Source organism: Salmo trutta, chromosome 16, assembly GCF_901001165.1.
Source record: "Salmo trutta chromosome 16, fSalTru1.1, whole genome shotgun sequence".
NCBI lineage: Eukaryota > Metazoa > Chordata > Actinopteri > Salmoniformes > Salmonidae > Salmo > Salmo trutta.
In genome coordinates this window covers 677292-702459 of record NC_042972.1, presented here as the reverse complement: position 1 = coordinate 702459, position 25168 = coordinate 677292, and the positions used below count along the sequence as shown (strand labels likewise).

At 44.5% G+C, this 25168-nt stretch overlaps 2 protein-coding genes across 2 annotated transcripts in view; both read left to right on the top strand.

Moving 5' to 3' along the window:
- Positions 1–25168, top strand: part of LOC115151155 (uncharacterized) — a 257223-nt gene that overhangs the window by 222725 nt on the left and 9330 nt on the right. The window lies entirely within an intron of this gene.
- Positions 24007–25168, top strand: part of iqsec1b (IQ motif and Sec7 domain ArfGEF 1b) — a 77543-nt gene continuing 76381 nt past the window's right edge. Inside the window, exon 1 of the mRNA XM_029692712.1 lies at positions 24007–24028. The gene's annotated coding sequence lies outside the window, so the exon portion shown is untranslated. The remainder of the gene's footprint in view (positions 24029–25168) is intronic.

Here is a 25168-nt window from a genome sequence, read left to right as displayed (position 1 = left end):
GGAGAGATGGTGGTGGGGGTTGTTGGTGAACTAGGAGAGATGGTGGTGGGGGTGTTGGTGAACTAGGAGAGATGGTGGTGGGGGTGTTGGTGAACTAGGAGAGATGGTGGTGGGGGTGTTGGTGAACTAGGAGAGGTGGTGGGGGTGTTGGTGAACTAGGAGAGAGGTGGGGGGTGTTGTTTAACTAGGAGAGGTGGTGGGGGTATTGGTGAACTAGGAGAGGTGGTGGGGGTGTTGTTGTTGTTTACTTCTCTTGATTAGAATGGCTGATCTGTCCTTGACTGTGTGTCTTTAGAGATGAAAATGGATTTTATGCTGTTGAAGATGAGATCCTCTATATCAACTTCCCTCCTATCTCTCTGTGGCCTCGGTCACTGACACCACTTTATCCCTTCGTCTTCTGTATGGCTGCTCTGAGTGAGAGGCTCATGTATTCTTTTCCATTGATCGGTTAACCAAGTCCTGGAATAGCTGACTACCTCTCTCTTGCTCTCTGCTGAAACACACAGCTGATTTCAACACATCTACAGTTCCAGTCAAAATTTTGGTCACACCTACTTATTCCAGGGTTTGCTTTATTTTGACTATTTTCTACATCAAATCTATGAAATGACGCATGTGGAATCATGTAGTAATTAAATAAGTGTCAAATCAAAATATATGTTATACATGAGATTCTTCAAAGCACCCACCCTTTGCACACTCTTGGCATTCTCTCAACCAGCTTCATGAGGTAGTCACCTGGAATGCAATTCAATTAACAGGTGTGCCTTGTTAAAAGCTAATTTGTGGAATTTCTTTCCTTCTTAATGTGTTTGAGCCAATCAGTTGTGTTGTGACAAGGTAGGGTTGGTATACAGAAGATGGTCTTCTACCAAATAGGGTTAAGTCCATATTATGGCAGGAACAGCTTAAATAAGCAAAGAGAAACGACAGTCCATCATTACTTTAAGTCATGAAGGTAAGTCAATCCGGAACATTTGAAGAACTTTGAAAGTTTCTTCAAGTGCAGTCGCAAAACCCATTAAGCGCTATGATGAAACTGGGTCTCATGAGGACCGCCATAGGAACGGAAGACCCAGAGTTAACTCTGCTGCAGAGGATAAATTCATTAGAGTTACCAGCCACAGAAATTGCAGGCCAAATAAATGCTTCACAGATTTCAAGTGACAGACATATCTCAACATCAACTGTTCAGAGGAGACTGTGTGAATCAGGCCTTCATGGTCAAATTTCTGCAAAGGAACCACTACTAAAGGACACCAGTAAGAAGAAGAGACTTGCTTGGGCCAAGAAACGAAAGCATTGGACATTAGACTGGTGGAATTCTGTCCTTTGGTCTGATGAGTCAAAATGTGAGATTTTTGGTTCCAACCACCGTGTCTTTGTGAGATGCAGAATAGGTGAGCGGATGATCTCCGCATGTGTGGTTCCCACCGTGAAGCATGGAAGAGGAGGTGTGATGGTGTGGGGGTGATTTGCTGGAGACACTGTCTGTGATTTACTTAGAATTCAAGGCGTACTTAACCAGCATGGCTACCACAGCATTCTGCAGCGATATGCCATCGCATCTGGTTTGCGCTTAGTGGGACTATAATTTGTTTTTCAGAGGACAATGACCCAACACACCTCCAGGCTGTGTAAGGGCTATTTGACCAAGAAGGAGAGTGATGGAGTGCTGCATCAGATGACCTGGCCTCCACAATCACCCGACCTCAACCCAATTGAGATGGTTTGGGACAAGTAGGACCGCAGAGTGAAGGAAAAGCAGCCAACAAGTGCTCATCATATGTGGGAACTCCTTCAAGACTGTTGGAAAAGCATTCCAGGTGAAGCTCGTTGAGAGAATGCCAAGAGTGTGCAAAGCTGTCAAGGCAAAGGGTGGCGCCATTGAGGGATCTCAAATATAAAATATACACTGCTCAAAAAAATAAAGGGAACACTAAAATAACACATCCTAGATCTGAATGAATGAAATAATCTTATTAAATACTTTTTTCTTTACATAGTTGAATGTGCTGACAACAAAATCACACAAAAATAATCAATGGAAATCCAATTTATCAACCCATGGAGATCTGGATTTGGAGTCACACTCAAAATTAAAGTGGAAAACCACACTACAGGCTGATCCAACTTTGATGTAATGTCCTTAAAACAAGTCAAAATGGGGCTCAGTAGTGTGTGTGGCCTCCATGTGCCTGTATGACCTCCCTACAACGCCTGGGCATGCTCCTGATGAGGTGGCGGATGGTCTCCTGAGGGATCTCCTCCCAGACCTGGACTAAAGCATCCGCCAACTCCTGGACAGCCTGTGGTGCAACGTGGCGTTGGTGGATGGAGCGAGACATGATGTCCCAGATGTGCTCAATTGGATTCAGGTCTGGGCAACGGGCGGGCCAGTCCATAGCATCAATGCCTTCCTCTTGCAGGAACTGCTGACACACTCCAGCCACATGAGGTCTAGCATTGTCTTGCATTAGGAGGAACCCAGGGCCAACCGCAACAGCATATGGTCTCACAAGGGGTCTGAGGATTTCATCTCGGTACGTAATGGCAGTCAGGCTACCTCTGGTGAGCACATGGAGGGCTGTGCGGCCCCCCAAAGAAATGCCACCCCACACCATGACTGACCCACCGCCAAACCGGTCATGCTGGAGGATGTTGCAGGCAGCAGAACGTTCTCCACGGCGTCTCCAGACTGTCACGTCTGTCACACGTGCTCAGTGTGAACCTGCTTTCATCTGTGAAGAGCACAGGGCGCCAGTGGCGAATTTGCCAATCTTGGTGTTCTCTGGCAAATGCCAAACGTCCTGCACGGTGTTGTGCTGTAAGCACAACCCCCACCTGTGGACGTCAGGCCCTCATACCACCCTCATGGAGTCTGTTTCTGACCGTTTGAGCAGACACATGCACATTTGTGGCCTGCTGGAGGTCATTTTAAAGGGCTCTGGCAGTGCTCCTCCTGCTCCTCCTTGCACAAAGGCGGAGGTAGCGGTCCTGCTGCTGGGTTGTTGCCCTCCTACGGCCTCCTCCACATCTCCTGATGTACTGGCCTGTCTCCTGGTAGCGCCTCCATGCTCTGGACACTACGCTGACAGACACAGCAAACCTTCTTGCCACAGCTCGCATTGATGTGCCATCCTGGATGAGCTGCACTACCTGAGCTACTTGTGTGGGTTGTAGACTCCGTCTCATGCTACCACTAGAGTGAAAGCACCACCAGCATTCAAAAGTGACCAAAACATCAGCCAGGAAGCATAGGAACTGAGAAGTGGTCTGTGGTTACCACCTGCAGAACCACTCCTTTATTGGGGGTGTCTTGCTAATTGCCTATAATTTCCACCTGTAGTCTATTCCATTTGCACAACAGCATGTGAAATGTATTGTCAATCAGTGTTGCTTCCTAAGTGGACAGTTTGATTTCACAGAAGTGTGATTGACTTGTAGTTACATTGTGTTGTATAAGTGTTCCCTTTATTTTTTTGAGCACTATATTTTGATTTGTTTAACACTTTTTTTGGTTACATGATTCCATGTGTTATTTCATAGTTTTGATGTCTTCACTAATATTCTACAATGTAGAATCAGATCAAATCAATGTTTATTTGTCACGTGCGCTGAATACAACAGGTGTAGAACTTACAGTGAAATGCTTACTTACAGGCTCTAACCAATAGTGCAAAAAAGGTAGGTAGATAAAGAAATAAAACAACAGTAAAAATGACAGGCTATATACAGTAGCGAGGCTACATACAGACACATACAGACACCTGATTCAGGCTGATTGAGGTAGTATGTACATGTAGATATGGTTAAAGTGACAAAGCATATATGATGAACAGAGAGTAGCAGTAGCATAAAAGAGGGGTTGGTGGTTGGGGGACACAATGCAGATAGCCTGGTTAGCCAATGTGCGGGAGCACTGGTTGGTCGGCCCAATTGAGGTAGTATGTACATGAATGTATAGTTAAAGTGACTATGCATATATGATAAACAGAGAGTAGCAGCACCGTAAAAAGAGGGGTTGGGGGGCACACAATGCAAATAGTCTGGGTAGCCATTTATTACCTGTTCAGGAGTCTTATGGATTGGGGGTAAAAACTGTTGAGAAGCCTTTTTGTCCTAGACTTGGCACTCCGGTACCGCTTGTAGTAGAGAGAAAAGTCTGACTGGGGTGGCTGGGGTCTTTGACAATTTTTAGGGCCTTCCTCTGACCCGGCCTGGTGTAGAGGTCCTGGATAGCAGGCAGCTTTGCCCCAGTGATGTACTGGGCCGTACGCACTACCCTCTAGGGCCTTGAGGTCAGAGGCCGAGCAGTTGCCGTACCAGGCAGTGATGCAACCAATCAGGATGCTCTCGATGTTGCAGCTGTAGAACCTTTTGAGGATCTCAGGACCCATGCCAAATCTTTTTAGTTTCCTGAGGGGGAATAGGCTTTGTCGTGCCCTCTTCACGACTGTCTTGGTATGTTTGGACCATTCTAGTTTGTTGTTGATGTGGACACCAAGGAACTTGAAGCTCTCAACCTGCTCCACTACAGCACCGTCGATGATCTCCTTAGTCTTGATTACGTTTGGGGATAGGTTGTTATTCTGGCACCACCCGGCCAGGTCTCTGACCTCCTCCCTATAGGCTGTCTCGTCGTTGTCTGTGATTAGGCCTACCACTGTTGTGTCGTCTGCAAACTTAATGATGGTGTTGGAGTCGTGCCTGGCCATGCAGTCGTGGGTGAACAGGGAGTACAGGAGGGGACTGAGCACGCACCCCTGGAGAGCTCCAGTGTTGACGATCAGCGTGGCAGATGTGTTGCTGCCTACCCTCACCACCTTGGGGCGGCCCGTCAGGAAGTCCAGGATCCAGTTGCAGAGGGAGGTGTTTAGTCCCAGGATCCTTAGCTTAGTGATGAGCTTTGAGGGTACTATGGTGTTGAACGCTGAGCTGTAGTAAATGAATAGCATTCTCACATAAGTGTTCCTTTTGTCCAGGTGAGAAAGGGCAGTGTTGAGTGCAATAGAGATTGCGTCATCTGTGGATCTGTTTGGGCGGTAGGCAAATTGGAGTGGGTCTAGGGTTTCTGGGATAATGGTGTTGATGTGAGCCATTACCAACCTTTCAAAGCACTTCATGGCTACAGAAGGTCTGTAGTCATTTAGGCAGGTTGCCTTTGCATTCTTGGTCACAGGGACTATGGTAAGTCGCTCTGGATAAGAGCATCTGCTAAGTGACTAAAATGTAAATGTAAATGTGGTCTGCTTGAAACATGTTGGTATTACAGACTTAACCAGGGACATGTTGAAAATGTCAGTGAAGACACCTGCCAGTTGGTCATCACATGCCCGGAGCACACATCCTGGTAATCCGTCTGGCCCACAGCCTTGTGTATGTTGACCTGTTTAAAGGTCTTACTCACGTTGGCTACGGAGAGCGTGATGACACAGTCGCCTGGAACATCTGATGCTCTCATGCATGCCTCAGTGTTGCTTGCCTCAAAGCGAGCATAGAATTGATTTAGATCGTCTGGTAGGCTCGTGTCACTGGGCAGCTCGCGGCTGTGCTTCCCTTTGTAGTCTGTAATAGTTTGCAAGCCCTGTCACATCCGATGAGCGTTGGAGCCGGTATAGTATAATTCAATCTTATCCCTGTATTGACGCTTTGCATGTTTGATGGTTCGTCGCAGGGCATAGCGGGATTTCTTGTAAGCTTCTGGGTTAGAGTCCCGCACCTTAAAAGCGGCAGCTCTACCCTTTAGCTCAGTGCGAATGTTGCCTGTAATCCATGGCTTCTGGTTGGGGTATGTACGTACAGTCACTGTAGGGATGACGTCCTCGATGCACTTATTGATAAAGCCAGTGACTGATGTGGTGTACTTCTCAATGCCATCGGAAGAATCCCGGAACATGTTCCAGTCTGTGATAGCAAAACAGTCCTGTAGTTTAGCATCTGCTTCATCTGACCACCTTTTATAGACCGAGTCACTGGTGCTTCCTGCTTTAATTTTTGCTTGTAAGCAGGAATCAGGAGGATAGAATTGTGGTCAGATTTACCAAATGGAGGGCGAGGGAGAGCTTTGTACGCGTCTCTGTGTGTGGAGTAAAGGTGATCTAGAATTGTTTTCCCTCTGGTTGCACATTTAACATGTTGATGAAAATTTGGTAGAACTGATTTAAGTTTCCTTGTATTAAAGTCTCCGGCCACTAGGAGCACCGCCTCTGGGTGAGTGGTTTCCTGTTTGCTTATTTCCTTATACAGCTGACTGAGTGCGGTCTTAGTGCCAGCATCTGTCTGTGGTGGTAAATAATAAAAATAAAGAAAAACCCTTGAATGAGTAGGTGTGTCAACTTTTTACTGGTACTGTACCTCTAGCTCACGAAGTGGACAGATAGACAGGCCTCTCTCTATCACTTTACATACAGCTGACATCAACACATCTACCTCAAGCTCACTAAGTGGACAGATAGACAGGCCTCTCTCTATCACTTTACATAAAGCTGACATCAACACATCTACTGTTCTGTAGCGTTCTCTCCTTCTCATTTTGCAGTGTTGGATGTTAATGTGCATTAGTTGGTTGGGTTTAATAAACCAGCTCAGCAGGGTTATGGTTAATACCTTGTTTCCTTTAAACCAGCTCAGCAGGGTTATGGTTAATACCTTGTTTCCTTTAAACCAGCTCAGCAGGGTTATGGTTAATACCTTGTTTCCTTTAAACCAGCTCAGCAGGGTTATGGTTAATACCTTGTTTCCTTTAAACCAGCAGGTTTCACTGTAAATATGATCACCCATTTTTTTTCAACTGTATTGGATTGTATATTTTAGATAAACGTCTTAAATATTTAATATACTATCCAATGCTGTTGAAGAAATGGGATGAATGGGTGATTATTTCTACATTTCATGCCGTTGCATATGAATAACTTTCGAGGGTAATTGGATAAAAGTATAACACCTGGTTATGTCTCAGCTGGTCTGCTATGTTCACCAGGCCAGTACATTGATCTGGTACTTCCTGTATATAGCTCCACATTGATCTGGTACTTCCTGTATATAGCTCCACATTGATCTGGTACTTCCTGTATATAGCTCCACGTCGATCTGGTACTTCCTCTATATAGCTCCACGTTGATCTGGTACTTCCTCTATATAGCTCCACGTTGATCTGGTACTTCCTGTAAATACAGTGGGGGAAAAAAGTATTTGATCCCCTGCTGATTTTGTACGTTTGCCCACTGATAAAGAAAGGATCAGTCTATAATTTTAATGGTAGGTTTATTTGAACAATGAGAGACAGAATAACAACAAAAATATCCTGAAAAAAGCATGTCAAAAATGTTATAAATTGATTTGCATTTTAATGAGGGAAATAAGTATTTGACCCCCTCTCAATCAGAAAGATTTCTGGCTCCCAGGTGTCTTTTATACAGGTAACGAGCTGAGATTAGGAGCACACTCTTAAAGGGAGTGCTCCTTAACCGCAGCTTGTTACCTGTAAAAAAGACACCTGTCCACAGAAGCAATCAATCAATCAGATTCCAAACTCTCCACCATGGCCGAGACCAAAGAGCTCTCCAAGGATGTCAGAGACAAGATTGTAGACCTACACAAGGCTGGAATGGGCTACAAGACCATCGCCAAGCAGCTTGGTGAGAAGGTGACAACATTTGGTGCGATTATTCGCAAATGAAAGAAACACAAAAGAACTATCAATATCCCTCGGCCTGGGGCTCCATGCAAGATCTCACCTCGTGGGGTTGCAATGATCATGAGAACGGTGAGGAATCAGCCCAGAACTACACGGGAGGATCTTGTCAATGATCTCAAGGCAGCTGGGACCATAGTCACCAAGAAAACAATTGTTAACACACTATGCCGTGAAGGACTGAAATCCTGCAGCGCCCGCAAGGTCCCCCTGCTCAAGAATACATATACATGCCCGTCTGAAGTTTGCCAATGAACATCTGAATGACTCAGAGGACAACTGGTGAAAGTGTTGTGGTCAGATGAGACCAAAATGGAGCTCTTTGGCATCAACTCAACTCGCCGTGTTTGGAGGAGGAGGAATGCTGCCTATGACCCCAAGAACACCATCTCCACCGTCAAACATGGAGGTGGAAACATTATGCTTTGGGGGTGTTTTTCTGCTAAGGGGACAGGACAACTTCACCGCATCAAAGGGACGATGGACGGGGCCATGTACCGTCAAATCTTGGGTGAGAGCATCCTTCCCTCAGCCAGGGCATTGAAAATGGGTCGTGGATGGGTATTCCAGCATGACAATGACCCAAAACACACGGCCAAGACAACAAAGGAGTGGCTCAAGAAGAAGCACATTAAGGTCCTGGAGTGGCCTAGCCAGTCTCCAGACCTTAATCCCATAGAAAATCTGTGAATGGAGCTGAAGGTTCGAGTTGCCAAACGTCAGCCTCGAAACCTTAATGACTTGGAGAAGATCTGCAAAGAGGAGTGGGACAAAATCCCTCCTGAGATGTGTGCAAACCTGGTGGCCAACTACAAGAAATGTCTGACCTCTGTGATTGCCAACAAGGGTTTTGCCACCAAGTACTAAGTCATGTTTTGCAGAGGGGTCAAATACGTATTTCCCTCATTAAAATGCAAATCATTTTACAACATTTTTGACATGCGTTTTTTTTTTGTTTTTTTTTATTCTGTCTCTCACTGTTCAAATAAACCTGCCATTAAAATTATAGACTGATCATTTCTTTGTAAGTGGGCAAACGTACAAAATCAGCAGGGGATCAAATACTTTTTCTCTCCCACTATTGCGGATAGTCTGAGCACTGATGGAGGGATTGTGCGTTTTTGGTGTAACTCGGGCAGTTGTTGTTGCCATCCTATTCGGAGGTACCGATCCTGTGCAGGTGTTGTTCCACGTGGTCCGCCACTGCGAGGATGATCAGCTGTCCGTCCTGTCTCCCTGTACCGCTGTCTTAGGCGTCTCACAGTACAGACATTGCAATTTATTGCCCTGGCCACATCTGCAGTCCTCATGCCTCCTTGCAGCATGCCTAAGGCACGTTCACGCAGATGAGCAGGGACCCTGGGCATCTTTCTTTTGGTATTTTTCAGAGTCAGTAGAAAGGCCTCTTTAGTGTCTAACTTTTCATAACTGTGACCCTAATTGCCTACTGTCTGTAAGCTGTTAGTGTCTTAACAACCATTCCACAGGTGCATATTCATTAATTGTTTATGGTTCATTGAACAAGCACGGGAAACAGTGTTTAAACCCTTTACAATGAAAATCTGAAGTTATTTGGATTTTTATGAGTTATCTTTGAAAGACAGGGTCCTGAAATTGCCTGTTTCATTTTTTTCTGAGTTTATATGCTGATGATTTCGTTTTCTATCACCAACCAAAGAAGGTCTTCAACAGCACCTTAACATTCTAGAGAAATATTGCCATAATTGGGCCCTGGCAGTAATTGTTTTTTATTGATTTAAAATAGATGTCAGAAATACAAATATAAATTCACCCTGAACAACACAATAATTTAACACACTAAAAATGACTCATACCTTCGTCTGACCATATCTGCATCGGTAAACTTTAATATGGCACTCAAAGAAAAACCTGCAGAGCACTGCATGCATTACAAATGAAATCATTCAACATCCAAATTAGAATAAATACCAAAATATTTGATTGTGTAATCCTACCAATAGCTCTTTACGGAAGTGAGGTTTGGGGCAACAATACAATTCTACAAGTCCAAAGAAATACACCAACTAATGCATGTAGGGCAGAATTGGGCCTCTTACAAGTTGTAATGAAAATACAGACAAGATCATAAAAAATTTGGCTACATTTAAATTCAAGTCCATATTCAAGTCTGCCATTTAAAGCACTTCAAACCCAGGAGCTGAGCCCAGAATCGAGCCCTCTCAGTCAGCTGGTGTTGGACCTCACCAACCAAGCTGACACCAGCACTGCTTCAAAAGAAAGAATTTCAATAAACAAAATCATGAACCAATCAAAGGACTCATATTTACAACATTGGAAAAAACGAAACAAAATCCCAAAGCCGACTAAATTGCTATCTGGCCCTAAACAGAGAATATGAATTGGCTGATTATCTCTACTCTGTCAGAGATACAAAGCAGAGACAGATCCTTACCAAGTACAGGCTGAGTGACCACCGATTGGGAATAGAAACCGGCAGACATAAAAGACATGGCGACCCAAAGAGGAGCGTGTATGTGGTCACTGCACGACAGGGGAGGTAGAAACAGAGATGCACTTTCTCCTTTACTGTGATAAATATTCCTCACCAACAGATTCATTATTCACAGAAATGACTACATTTATTCCAAATTTTTACTAATTAAACCCAGAGGAAAAACAAAAAATACTCATGGGCGAAGGAGCAATGGCTCCTCTTGCTGCCAAGAGGAGCCATTGGGGAGAACAAGTGGGGAGAACAAGTATTTGATACACTGCCGATTTTGCAGGTTTTCCATCTTACAAAGCATGTAGAGGTCTGTAATTTATATCATAGGTACACTTCAACTGTGAGAGACGGAATCTAAAACAAAAATCCAGAAAATCACATTGTATAATTTTAAGTAATTGTATATTATTAACTGTATATTATATACTACTATTCTACTATTGACTGTTACCGTTTTATTGTTATTTAAAAAATATATATATATTATTATTTACTACCATTTTTATATTATTATTTGTTATTGTTTATAATTTTATTACAATGTATATTGTATACATTGTTGCTTTGGCAATATTGACACAATGTTTTTTGTGCCAATAAAGCAGCTTGAATTTGAGAGAGAGAGAGAACTCTGTTCATTACACTAGATAGTATGTCCTAGTTAGCCATGGTCAGGACACACTGACTCTGTGTTCATTGCAGCTACTAACTAGCCAGAGATGTGGAGAGAGAGAGGACATCCTGTTTTCTGCCTTGTCATGGTGTAATTAACCCTGAGGGGAATCTAGCATGCAGAGACGAGCCTCCATCAGTACCATTAGTGATGGTTGGTTAGGTTGTGATGTGGTGGATGAAGTAGAAAGAGGTGACTTCCCATCCTGAGGCTGCTGGCTGGGCTCCATGTGCAGCCAACAGGTTGCTGTAGGTGATAGACCCTGTAACACATGGCTGACCAAGCTATTGGGAGTTATCCTCCGTGATGACGGTAATTGTACAGCTCTGTACATGACAGCAGCCATTCCACGTACATAAACCCTGTCAGACACAATGGCAGTACATCACCCCTGCGCATATGGTACCACACTGGGACAATATAGCTGATTGTAATGTCTCAATCTAGTCAGGTTCAAACTGCTATGTTGATGACCCCCAGATATACCTCAGCACCCTCCTCAACCCCCCTCCATATATACCTCAGCACCCTCCTCAACCCCCCCAGATATACCTCAGCACCCTCCTCAACCCCCCCCAGATATACCTCAGCACCCTCCTCAACCCCCCCTCCAGATATACCTCAGCACCCCCCTCATCCCCCCTCCAGATATACCTCAGCACCCTCCTCAACCCCCCCTCCAGATATACCTCAGCACCCTCCTCAAACCCCCCTCCAGATATACCTCAGCACCCTCCTCAACCCCCCCCCCTCAAGATATACCTCAGCACCCTCCTCAAACCCCCCTCCAGATACACCTCGGCACCCTCCTCAACCCCCCCCAGATATACCTCAGCACCCTCCTCAACCCCCCCCTCCAGATATACCTCAGCATCCTCCTCAACCCCCCCCTCCAGATATACCTCAGCACCCTCCTCAACCCCCCTCCAGATATATCTCAGCACCCTCCTCAACCCCCCCCCTCCAGATATACCTCAGCACCCTCCTCAACCCCCCCTCCAGATATACCTCAGCACCCTCCTCAACCCCCCCATCCAGATATACCTCAGCACCCTCCTCAACCCCCCCTCCAGATATACCTCAGCACCTTCCTCAACCCCCCCAGATATACCTCAGCACCCTCCTCAAACCCCCTCCAGATATACCTCAGCACCCTCTTCAACCCCCCCTCCAGATATACCTCCGCACCCTCCTCAAACCCCCCTCCAGATATACCTCGGCACCCTCATCAACCCCCCCCAGATATACCTCAGCACCCTCCTCAACCCCCCCTCCAGATATACATCAGCACCCTCCTCAACCCCCCCCTCCAGATATACCTCAGCACCCTCCTCAACCCCCCTCCAGATATACCTCAGCACCCTCCTCAACCCCCCTCCAGATATACCTCAGCACCCTCCTCAACCCCCCCCTCCAGATATACCTCAGCACGCTCCTCAACGCCCCCCCAGATATACCTCAACACCCTCCTCAAACCCCCCTCCAGATTTACCTCAGCACCCTCCTCAACCCCCCTCCGGATATACCTCAGCACCCTCCTCAAACCCCCCCCTCCAGATATACCTCAGCACCCTCCTCAACCCTCCTCAACCCCCCCCAGATATACCTCAGTACCCTCCTCAACTCCCCTCCAGATATACCTCAGCACCCTCCTCAACCCTCCTCAACCCCCCCTCCAGATATACCTCAGCACCCTCCTCAACCCCCCCCTCCAGATATACCTCAGCACCCTAGTCAACCCCCCCTCCAGATATACCTCAGCACCCTCCTCAAGCCCCCCCTCCAGATATACCTCAGCACCCTCCTCAACCCTCCTCAACCCCCCCAGATATACCTCAGCACCCTCCTCAACCCTCCTCAACCCCCCCAGATATACCTCAGCATCCTCCTCAACCCCCCCCTCCAGATATACCTCAGCACCCTCCTCAACCCCCCCAGATATACCTCAGCACCCTCCTCAAACCCCCCTCCAGATATACCTCAGCACCCTCCTCAACCCCCCCTCCAGATATACCTCAGCACCCTCCTCAACCCCCCCCAGATATACCTCAGCACCCTCCTCAACCCCCCCCTCCAGATATACCTCAGCACCCTCCTCAACCCCCCCCCCTCCAGATATACCTCAGCACTCTCTTCAACCCCCCCTAACCCCCCCAGATATACCTCAGCACCCTCCTCAACCCCCCCCTCCAGATATACCTCAGCACCCTCCTCAACCCCCCCCCTCCAGATATACCTCAGCACCCTCCTCACCCCCCCCTCCAGATATACCTCAGCACCCTCCTCAACCCCCCCTCCAGATATACCTCAGCACTCTCCTCAACCCCCCCTAACCCCCCCAGATATACCTCAGCACCCTCCTCAACCCCCCCTCCAGATATACCTCAGCACCCTCCTCAACCCCGCCCTCCAGATATACCTCAGCACCCTCCTCAATCCTCCTCAACCCCCCCTCCAGATATACCTCAGCACCCTCCTCAACCCCCCCCTCCAGATATACCTCAGCACCCTCCTCAACCCCCCCTCCAGATATACCTCAGCACCCTCCTCAACCCCCCCCCCTCCAGATATACCTCAGCACCCTCCTCAACCCCCCCCCCTCCAGATATACCTCAGCACCCTCCTCAACCCCCCCCCTCCAGATATACCTCAGCACCCTCCTCAACCCTCCTCAACCCCCCCCCCTCCAGATATACCTCAGCACCCTCCTCAACCCCCCTCCAGATATACCTCAGCACCCTCCTCAACCCCCCCCTCCAGATATACCTCAGCACTCTCCTCAACCCCCCCCCCCTACCCCCCCAGATATACCTCAGCACCCTCCTCAACCCCCCCTCCAGATATACCTCAGCACCCTCCTCAACCCCCCCTCCAGATATACCTCAGCACCCTCCTCAACCCCCCTTCCAGATATACCTCAGCACCCTCCTCAACCCCCCCCCCCCTCCAGATATACCTCAGCACCCTCCTCAACCCCCCCCTCCAGATATACCTCAGCACCCTCCTCAACTCCCCCCCCTCCAGATATACCTCAGCACCAAATTCCACATCTGACCCACATTAATTCTGCTTCTCTGCAATAAAAATAATGATGCAACAGAACTTCCTCAAGCTCAACAGGGATTAAACAGAACTCTTCCTCATAGGCACCAATTCCACCCTCACCAAACCTGGCACCCTCACCATTGACATCACTGCTGTCTCTCCCTCCATCCACGTATGTAACCGTGGAGTCATTCTGGACTCCCCCCTCTCATTTGATCACCAGAAAATACAGACAGCCAAATCCTCATTCCTTCACCTCCGTAACATTGCCAAAGTCAGGTCCTTCCTCTCCCGTCCTGCCTCTGAAACCCTCATACATGCATTCATCTCCGCCCTTCTTGATTATTGCAATTTACTACTCACCATCATCAACTCAAGCTCCCTCCATAAGCTCCAAATGTTTCCAAACTGCAGCCTGACACACCAAAACGAAGTCTTGGCAGCACATCACCTCTGTCCTCCGTGAACTCCACTGGCTCCCTGTCTTCCAACGCATTGATTACAAGGTCCTCCTTCTGACCTACAAAGCTCTTCACCACCTTGCCCTACCTGACCTTCTCCCCTACCACATACAGTACCGTTCAAAAGTTTGTGGTCACTTAGAAATGTCCTTGTTTTCAATAGAAAAGCAAATTTTTTTGTTCAATAAAATAAGATCAAATTGATCAGAAATACATGTAGACATTGTTAATATTGTAAAAGACTATTGTAGATGGAAACGTCTGATTTGTAATGGAATATCTACATAGGTGTACAGAGGCCCATTATCAGCAAACGTCACTCCCGTGTTCCAATGGCACGTTGTGTTAGCTAATCCAAGTTCATCATTTTAAAAGGCTAATTGATCATTAGAAAACTCTTTTGCAATTAGGTTAGCACAGCTGAAAACCTTTCTAAACAAAGAAGCAATAAAACTGGCCGCCTTTAGACTAGTTGAGTATCTGGAGCATCAGCATTTGTGGGTTCGATTACAGGCTCAAAATGGCCAGAAACAAAGCCCTTTCTTCTGAAACTCATCAGTCTATTCTTGTTCTGAGAAATTAAGGCTATTCCATGCGAGAAATTGCCAAGAAACTGAAGATCTCATACAATGCTGTATACTACTCCCTTCACAGAACAGAGCAAACTGGCTCTAACCAGAATAGAAAGATGAGTGGGAGGCCCCGGTGCACAACTGAGCAAGAGGACAAGTACATTAGAATGTCTAGTTTGAGAAACAGACGCCTCACAAGTCCTCAACTGGCAGCTTCATTAAATAGTACCCGCAAAACACCAGTCTCAATGTCAACAGTGAAGAGGCACCTCCGGGATGCTGGCCTTCTAGATCACTAAGGTCATTACAGAAAATACCAGACTGAAACCTATCAGGATTATTTGTGAGGATAACAATGAGGAGCGTAGCCTTTTCTGGGTGTTTGGAGTCATACCTTGTGGGATTGGTAATAATCTGAGGTCACCTAGCAGGACAAATTCAGATTTAGTGTTAGGGGCCAGGAGAGAGCTTAGGGCAGGTAGGGTACAGGCCGGTGCTGATGGAGGACGATAGCACCCAGCAAGAGTCAACAAAGAGCTATTTGAAAGTTTAATACTTAAAACCAGCAAATCAAATTATTTGGGGACAGACTTGGTGGAGACAACCGAGCACTGAAGGTGATCCTTGGTAAAGATTGCCACTCCACCAACTCTGGAAGATCTGTCTTGCCGAAAAAGGTTATAACCAGAAAGGTTAACATCAGTATTCAAAACACTCTTTCTTAACCACGTCTCAGATATGTGGACCAATTTATCGGTGAATTCTGAAAAGCCAAGCTTTATTTCATGTTTTTTTTTTTTTTTTTTAGGGACTGATATTGTTTTTTGTAGAATGCATTACTTTTTCTTCCATATTGTTATAGTGTTCGCTCCCGAGTGGCACAGAGGTTTAAGGCACTGCATCTCAGTGCTAGAGGCGTCACTACTGACGCTCTGGTTCTAATCCAGGCTGTATCATAACTGGCCGTGATTGGGAGTCCCATAGGGCGGTGCACGATTGGCCCAGCGTCGTCCGGGTTTGGCCGGGGTAGGCTGTCATTGTAAATAAGAATTTGTTCTTAATTGACTTGCCAATAAAGGTTAAGTAATTATAAAAGTTAAGGTTAAGTCAAATAAAAGTAAAGGTTAAGTAAAAATAAAGGTTAAGTAAAATCAATGAGCTATGAAGTTGTTAATGTTCTTTATCCTTTGAAAGTGGACACATGAGAAGATTTCTGCGGATGAGCACATCTTCAATATCATCACATTGTTCCTCTTTCGTGTATTTAACTATATGTTGAAAATAAATAAATACAATTTCAAGTCTGGAAGGTTAAAACCACCCTCAGACTTAGGAAGATGTAAAACTTTCCTTTTTATTCTATGAATTTTATTTGCGAATATAAAATCTGTTATGACCGAGTATACTTTTTTAAAGAATGTCTTCAGCGGGGTAATGGTATTTCCGAAAATAAATATAAAAACTTCTGAATAGGTTTATTCTACTTGTAAGATTTCTGGGAAGATTGTTCCATTTTTTTTATTTATTTTTTATTTCACCTTTATTTATCCAGGTAGGCTAGTTGAGAACAAGTTCTCATTTACAACTGCGACCTGGCCAAGATAAAGCAAAGCAGTGCGACACTAACAACAACACAGAGTTACACATGGGATAAACAAACATACAGTCAATAACACAGTAGAAAAATAAGTCTATATACAATGTGAGCAAATGAGGTAATGTGATAAAGTTGTCTTCATATATTTGTTGTTTGGTGTCACTTATTAAACATCCTAAGTATTTCATATTTTTTTGTGGTCCACTTAAAGGATTGCTGTAGTTATTCTTTATTTTTCCTATTGCCATTATGTAGTTTTTGTCCACATTCATTTTATATCCTGATATTCTAGAGTATTCTGAAAATAGTGGGGGGGGTTTCAGTATTGGTCAGCTATATTAGAAGATCATCTGCAAGTACATTTATTTTATATTCATGTTTATCAATACTGATACCTGTTTCATTTGGGTCCTGTCTAGTTTTTTAAAGTGCCCCTTTTCTAAAGCAATTTCATCAGATAATATATTATGTAGTTGTCATAAGATTCGATCATGCAGGAAGGGTGAAGTCAGGCGAGAGGAGAGGCGCCACCTTCTGTGGACGTTGTGACAGTAGTTTTGCTTTAGGACATGTATACAACATTTTTATTAAATGTATTATTTCAGCTGGAAAGTTAAAAGCTTCCAACATTTTGAATAGAAAAGGCCTTTCCTGATGATTGAAAGCATTTTTGTCATCCATGATATTGATAAACCCATATCTTGTTGGTTTATTGTATTACACTGAAATATGTTCTTGTATTTGTTTGTAAGTGAGCTTTGTTATTACTTTGTCACAATGTATTAATATAAGACTTTGACAAACTTTTTTGATATGGCGTGTGTTTACCTCATGGCCTCACATGTGAATCCTTAAAGAGATGGGTGGGGCTAAGGCTTAAGAGGGTGTGAACGATGCTGAATGGGTGTAGACAAAGAAGAACACCTCTGGTTCCTCTCTTGGTTTCTTCCTTGGTTCCTGTCTGTCTAGGGAGTTTTTCCTTGCCCCCGTGCTTCTACATTGCTTGCTGTTTGGGGTTTTAGGCTGGGTTTCTGTATAAGCACTTTGCGACATCGGCTGATGTAGAAGGGGCTTTATAAATACATTTGATTGATAGGTGTACCAAACTATTCAAGGGACATTTTCTCAAAAGTGAGGTTACAAGTTTATGAACTTTCAAAGCAGAATTACTTTCAAAATGTTCCTCAACTCTAGTGTATGATATACCATTTTGTAGCTCTGAGTCTCTAATTTTATCCAATGTAAAACAACACTTTCAAATGTTGATATATAAGACTGAATCGAGGTGGTCGGTCACATTTCTGTAAATAGGGGGGGTGCTTTGTCCGAAAATGATGAGTAGGAATTCTATTGGAAGCCGTCCATTCCTGGTGGTTTTCTCAGCGTGAATGTTTTAACAGTATCTAATGTTTTTAGTGATTTATGTTTTGTCTGTTGATAATTGCTTCAGGGTTGTTGAGTCTCAGAAGGTTATAGGATCAGTTAAACTGTTGTTTAATTCTGATTTCTAATCAATTTTCATAGAAGCTTTTAAAATTGTCATTAATCTCGTTGTTTCTAATTATCGCTTTTGTATCTTCATCTTTTAACATTAGAACTGGTTTAGCATGTATTAGTTTCATGAGAACTGAGAGATATTTACCAGGTTTATTTGCCATTAGATGTTGTCTCTCTTCGGAAGTAAAATATTGTATTCCTGCTTAAGTTCAGAAATGTATTTGAGCAAAAAACATTTCACTTAATTTGGAACGCCAAGTCAGACAAAATGAAATGGGCCTATTTATATAATGAATATGAACTCGCAGGGCAGAAATGATTAAATATTAAAGCATTAGACCTCTCACTAAAAGCTTCAGTCATACAAAAGCTATACTGAAATCTGAACTGGTTCTCTAGCAAATTAGTAAGAAAGGCTCAGCCCATGTTCAAGAAAGGCCTTTTCATTCAGATTACAACCTCTCACTTGGTTATTTGAAAATGAAATATTCTCCAAAATATCACTATTTTTTTAAACAAGCCATCGTGGTTTATGAACTGATGCACAAAACAATGCCCGATTCAAAACATTGAGTTTTTCCATTTAAATTATGATACAACATTCTTGCAACCAATATAATGTTATATTTATGGGGAATACAACCATCCCAGCTCTGCAGATTTTGCTGCAAAGTGACAGAATCATTGTATCACTTGTTTTGGTACTGTCCATATGTAGCGTGTTTTTGTTTGCGGGTTGAGGAATGGCTGAAACATTGCAACATTTAGCTGAAGCTAACTCTGCAAATAACACTGCTGGGTGATTTGAAAAGTCATAGTCAATCGATTTAATAATATAATAATACTTTTAGCAAAAATATTTTAATTTACAATCTGTAAAAACTATGAGAATAGAAAGGTTCGGAACTTCTGTGAAACAGCACAGTTGAAAAATATATGGCAAATAGAAATCAAAACTGGATGGTGTTCAGAGATAGATGGGAGGGGTTGAGGGGAGCTGAAGGATGGGACTGGATGTTGTTTAGAGATAGATGGGAGGGGTTGAGGGGAGCTGAAGGATGGGACTGGATGGTGTTCAGAGATAGATGGGAGGGGTTGAGGGGAGCTGAAGGATGGGACTGGATGGTGGTCAGAGATAGATGGGAGGGGTTGAGTGGAGCTGAAGGATGGGACTGGATGGTGGTCAGAGATAGATGGGAGGGGTTGAGGGGAGCTGAAGGATGGGACTAAAAACAAACAAAAGATAATGAACGTAAAATGTATAAAGTATGTGCGACCTGTACGCTCTTGTTGGCTGGCCCTCGCTTCATACTCGTCGCCAAACCCACTGGCTCCAGGTCATCTACAAGTCTCTGCTAGGTAAAGCCACGCCTTATCTCAACTCACTGGTCACCATAGCAGCACCCACCAGTAGCACGCGCTCCAGCAGGTATATCTCACTGGTCACCCCCAAAGCCAATTCCTCCTTTGGCCGCCGCTCCTTCCAGTTCTCTGCTGCCAATGACTGGAACGAACTGCAAAAATCATTGAAGCTGGAGACTCATAGCCCATCCAACAACCTCATCCCAATACTGTATGTATTTATTTATCTTGCTCCTTTGCACCCCAGTATCTCTACTTGCACATTCATATATATATATATATATATATATATATATATATATATATATATATATATATATATATATTCTGCACATCTACCATTCCAGTGTTTAATTGCTATATTGTAATTACTTCACCACCATGGCCTATTTATTGCCTTACCTCCCTTATCTTACCTCATTTGCAAATACTGTATATAGACTTTTTCTACTGTATTATTGACTGTATCTATGTTTATTCCATGTGTAACTCTGTGTTTTTGTATGTGTCGAACTTAACTGGGACCTTAACTGGGACATGCTTAAACCACCTGACTAAGTACTAAAGCAATGGGACTCCCTAAATCTTTCTCAGATTATTACCAATCCCACAAGGTATGACTCCAAACACCCAGAAAAGGCTACTCTTCTTGATGTTATCCTCACAAATAATCCTGATCGGTATCAGTTTGGTATTTTCTGTAATGACCTTAGTGATCACTGTTTGCTCAGATTTGTCATAAACACTTGCTAAAAAAACTTTAATGAGCAAGCCTTCCTTCATGATCTGGCCTCTGTAAATTGGTATAGAATCAGCTTGATCCCCTCTGTCGAAGACGCTTGGACCTTCTTTTTTTATATTTTCAGTGGTATTGTTAACAAACACACCCCATAAAGAAAATTAGAATTAAAAACTGGTTCAACCATAATCTTGCAGAGTTATTACTCTACCTGAAGAATTGCATTTGGCGAAAGGCCCGGCACATGGATACTCAGGCTGACTGGCAATCGTTCAGGCAAATGAGAAATAATTGCACTCAGGCTATCCGGAAGGCCAAAGTTAGTTACTTTAAGGAGCAGTTCTCTCTCTGTGGGTCTAACCCCAAGAAGTTCTGGAAAACGGTTACAGACCTGGAGAATAAACCCTCCTCCTCACAGCTGCCCATGTCCCTTAATGTTGATGATGTGGTTGTTACTGACAAGAAGTACATGGCTGAGCTCTTTAATCACCACTTCATTATTAAGTCAGGATTCCTATTTGACTCAGCCATGCCTCCATTCACATCCAACATTTCCTCATCTCCGACCCCTTTTAATGCGACGATCCCCGATTCTTCTCCCTCTTTTTCCCCTGCCCTGCTACAAAGTTTCTCCCTGCAGGCAGTCACTGAGTCCGAGGTGCTAAAGGAGCTCCTTAAACGTGACTCTAAAAAAGCATCTGGGTCAGATGGTTTAGACCCTTTCTTCTTTAAGGTTGCAGCCCTTATCATCGCCAAGCCTATCGCCAACCTTTTTAACCTGTTTCTCCTCTCTGGGGAGGTTCCTATTGCTTGGAAGGCAGCCACGGTTTGTATTTTATTGAAAGGGGGAGATCAAGCTGATCCCAACTGTTATAGGCCTATTTCTATTTTGCCCTGTTCATCCCTCACGACGCCAGGACAGCGGAGTCAATCACCACCTTCCGGAGACACCTGAAACCCCACCTCTTTAAGGAATACCTGGGATAGGATAAAGTAATCCTTCTACCCCCCCCCCCCCCCAAAAGATTTAGATGCACTATTGTAAAGTGGTTTTTCCACTGGATATCTTAAGGTGAATGCACCAATTTGTAAGTCGCTCTGGATAAGAGCGTCTGCTAAATGACTTAAATGTAAATGTAAATGTAAAAACTTGTCAATAATCAACTGACTGGCTTTCTTGATATCTATAGTGTTCTCTCTGGTGTGCAATCTGGTTTCCGCTCAGGTTATGGATGTCTCACTGCAACCTTAAAGGTCCTCAATGATGTCACCATTGCCCTTGATTCTAAGCAATGTTGTGCTGTTATTTTTATTGACTTGACCAAAGCTTTTGATACGAGAGACCATTCCATTCTTGTGGGCCGGCTAAGGAGTATTGGTGTCTGAGGGGTCTTTGGCCTGGTTTGCTAACTACCTGTCTCAAACAGTACAGTGTATAATGTCAGATAATCTGCTGTCTCAGCCACTGCCTGTCACCAAGGGAGTACCTCAAGGCTCAAGCCTAGGCTCCACGCTCTTCTCAATTTACAACATAGCTCAGGCAGTAGGAAGCTCTCTCATCCATTTATATGCAGATGATACAGTCTTATACTCAGCTGGCCCCTCCCCAGATTTTGTGTTAAATGCTCTACAACAAAGCTTCCTAAGTGTCCAACAAGCTTTCTCTGCCCTTAACCTTGTTCTGAACACCTCCAAAACAAAGCTCATGTGGTTTGGTAAGAAGAATGCCCCTCTCCCCACAGGTGTGATGACTACCTCTGAGGTTTAGAGCTTGAGGTAGTCACCTCATACAAGTACTTGGGAGTCTGGCTAGATGGTACACTGTCCTTCTCTCAGCACATATCAAAGCTGCAGGCTAAAGTTAAATCTAGACCTGGTTTCCTCTATTGTAATCGCTCCTCTTTCACCCCAGCTGCCAAACTAACCCTGATTCAGATGACTATCCTACCCATGCTAGATTATGGAGATGTAATTTATAGCTCGGCAGGTAAGGGGGCTCTCGAGCAGCTAGATGTTCTTTACCATTCGGCCATCAGATTTGCCATCAATGCTCCTTATAGGACACATCACTGCACTCTATACTCCTCTGTAAACTGGTCATCTCGGTATACCCGTCGCAAGACCCACTGGTTGATGCTTATTTATAAAACCCTCTTAGGCCTCACTCCCCCCCATCTGAGATATCTACTGCAGCCCTCATCCTCCACATACAACACCCGTTCTGCCAGTCACATTCTGTTAAAGGTCCCCAAAGCACACAGATCCCTGGGTCGCTCGTCTTTTCAGTTCGCTGCAGCTAGCAACTGGAACGAGTTGCAACAAACACTCAAACTGGACAGTTTTATCTCAATCTCTTCATTCAAAGACTCAATCATGGACACTCTTACTGACAGTTGTGGCTGCTTTGTGTGACATTTAATTTTTTTTACATTTAAGTCATTTAGCAGACGCTCTTATCCAGAGCGACTTACAAATTGGACGTATTGTTGTCTCTACCTTCTTGCCCTTTGTGCTGTTGTCTGTGCCCAATAATGTTTGTACCATGTTTTGTGCTGCTACCATGGTGTGATGCTACCATGTTGTTGTCTTGTTGTGTTTCTACCATGCTGTGTTGTCATGTGTTGCTGCCTTGCTATGTTGTCTTAGGTCTCTCTATGTCGTGTTGGGTTGTCTCTCTTGTTGTGATGTGTTTTTTGTATTATATTTATATATTTTTTTATTTTTAATTCCAGCCCCTGTCCCCGCAGGAGGCCTTTTGGTAGGCCGTCATTCATTGTAAATAAGAATTTGTTCTTAACTGACTTGCCTAGTTAAATAAAGGTTAAATAAATACAAATAAATAGTCCTGAACAGAAGGCTATCTATATACGGCCTGGGTAAGTCACTATAGTCCTGAACAGAAGGCTATCTATATACAGCCTGGGTTAGTCACTATAGTCCTGAACAGAAGGCTATATACAGCCTGGGTTAGTCACTATAGTCCTGAACAGAAGGCTATCTATATTCAGCCTGGGTTAGTCACTATAGTCCTGAACAGAAGGCTATCTATATTCAGCCTGGGTTAGTCACTATAGTCCTGAACAGAAGGCTATCTATATACAGCCTGGGTTAGTCACTATAGTCCTGAACAGAAGGCTATCTATATTCAGCCTGGGTTAGTCACTATAGTCCTGAACAGAAGGCTATCTATATATAGGCCTGTTAACAGAGATTCACCATTGTGCTCTCTCTTTCTCAAGGTGTTTTAGGTAGTGTGGATGTCTGTACTGTCGTCTGTTGCTACAGTACGTCTTTAGATACACTGAGTGCACAAAACATTAGGAACATGACATGACACAGACTGACCAGGTGAATCCAGGTGAAAGCTATGACCCCTATTGATTGCAGCAAATCCCTTCCTTTGAGACAATCACACACAACACACACCACACAAGCACATAGACATAACACACACACTGTCTGTATACAGGACTGTCTGTCTGTCTGTCTGTCTGTGTCTGTCTTTCTGTCTGTCTACAGTACTGTCTTTCTGTCTGTCTACAGTACTGTCTGTCTGTCTGTCTACAGTTCTGTCTGTCTACAGTACTGTCTTTCTGTCTGTCTACAGTACTGTCTGTCTGTCTACAGGTCTGTCTACAGTACTGTCTGTCTGTCTACAGGTCTGTCTACAGTACTGTCTGTCTGTCTACAGTACTGTCTTTCTGTCTGTCTACAGTACTGTCTTTCTGTCTGTTTACAGGTCTGTCTGTCTACAGTACTGTCTGTCTGTCTACAGGTCTGTCTGTCAGTCTACAGTACTGTCTGTCTGTCTACAGGTCTGTCTGTCTGTCTACAGTACTGTCTTTCTCTTTGTCTACAGGACTGTCTGGCACCTGCTACCATACCCCGTTCAAAGGTACTTAAATATTTTGTCTTGTCCATTCACCCTCTGAATGGCACACATTCACAATCCATGTCTCAATTGTCTCAAGCCTTAAAAATCCATCTTTAACCTGTCATCCTCCCCTTCATCTACACTGATTGAAGTGGATTTAACAAGTGACATCAATAAGGGATCATAGCTTTTACCTGGTCAGTATGTGTCATGGAAAGAGCAGGAGTTCTTAATGTTTTGTCCGCTCGGTGAAGAACTGTCAAAGGTTTGGGCATGTGGCGGCGGTGTGGAAAGGCAAAAGGAGACGTGTAGGGGATAACGTGGGGAATGTGGAGATGGGGTCCAGTTAAAGTGCTGTAACTGTGTGGTGAATGAGGGTTGTTCAGGGATGAAAAGACAGGTGGAAGTGCAGCAGGTGAGGAAACATCTCATTATGTAGAAACAGTGAAGATAGTTTACAAGCAGGACAACTAGAAGAGCAGGTACTCCAGGAGAGGGCATGATGGAGGAAGCAGAATGAGGGAGAACACAAGTCTGGTAGGAGACATTAGGAAGTGTGCTACATTCATAACAGCATCAATCAACTGCACAGTACAGTATCTAGGGATCACAGGACTGACATGGAAAATGGGAGGGATGACCTCAAGATTGGGATGCAGTCCAGCCAGGAATCATGTCATCGTCAATGTATCATAATGGTGTTAATTTATTTTAGTCATTTAGCAGAGGCACTTATCCAGAGCGACTGTAAATGCATACATTTCATACATTTAATTTCAATTCATGCATTTTTTTTGTTGTACTGGCCCCCCGTTGGAATCGAACCCACAACCCTGGCGTTGCAAACACCATGCTCTACTAACTGAGCCATTAATCCTCCAATGGAACGAGAGAAGTTTGATAGCCAATGGACAAACAGTTGTGATGTGTCTCCCGGAGACGGGGCTGAAACCTACTCTAGATGTTGTAATACAAGGTTATGTTGCCGTCCGTAGAGATGGGGTGGAGGAGGAGGAGGAGGAGAGTGGCAGGGGAGGAGGAGGGTGGCAGGGGGAGGAGGAGGAGGGTGGCAGGGGGAGGAGGAGGAGGAGGAGGAGGGTGGCAGGGGGAGGAGGAGGGGCTGAAACCTACTCTAGATGTTGTAATACAAGGTTATGTTGC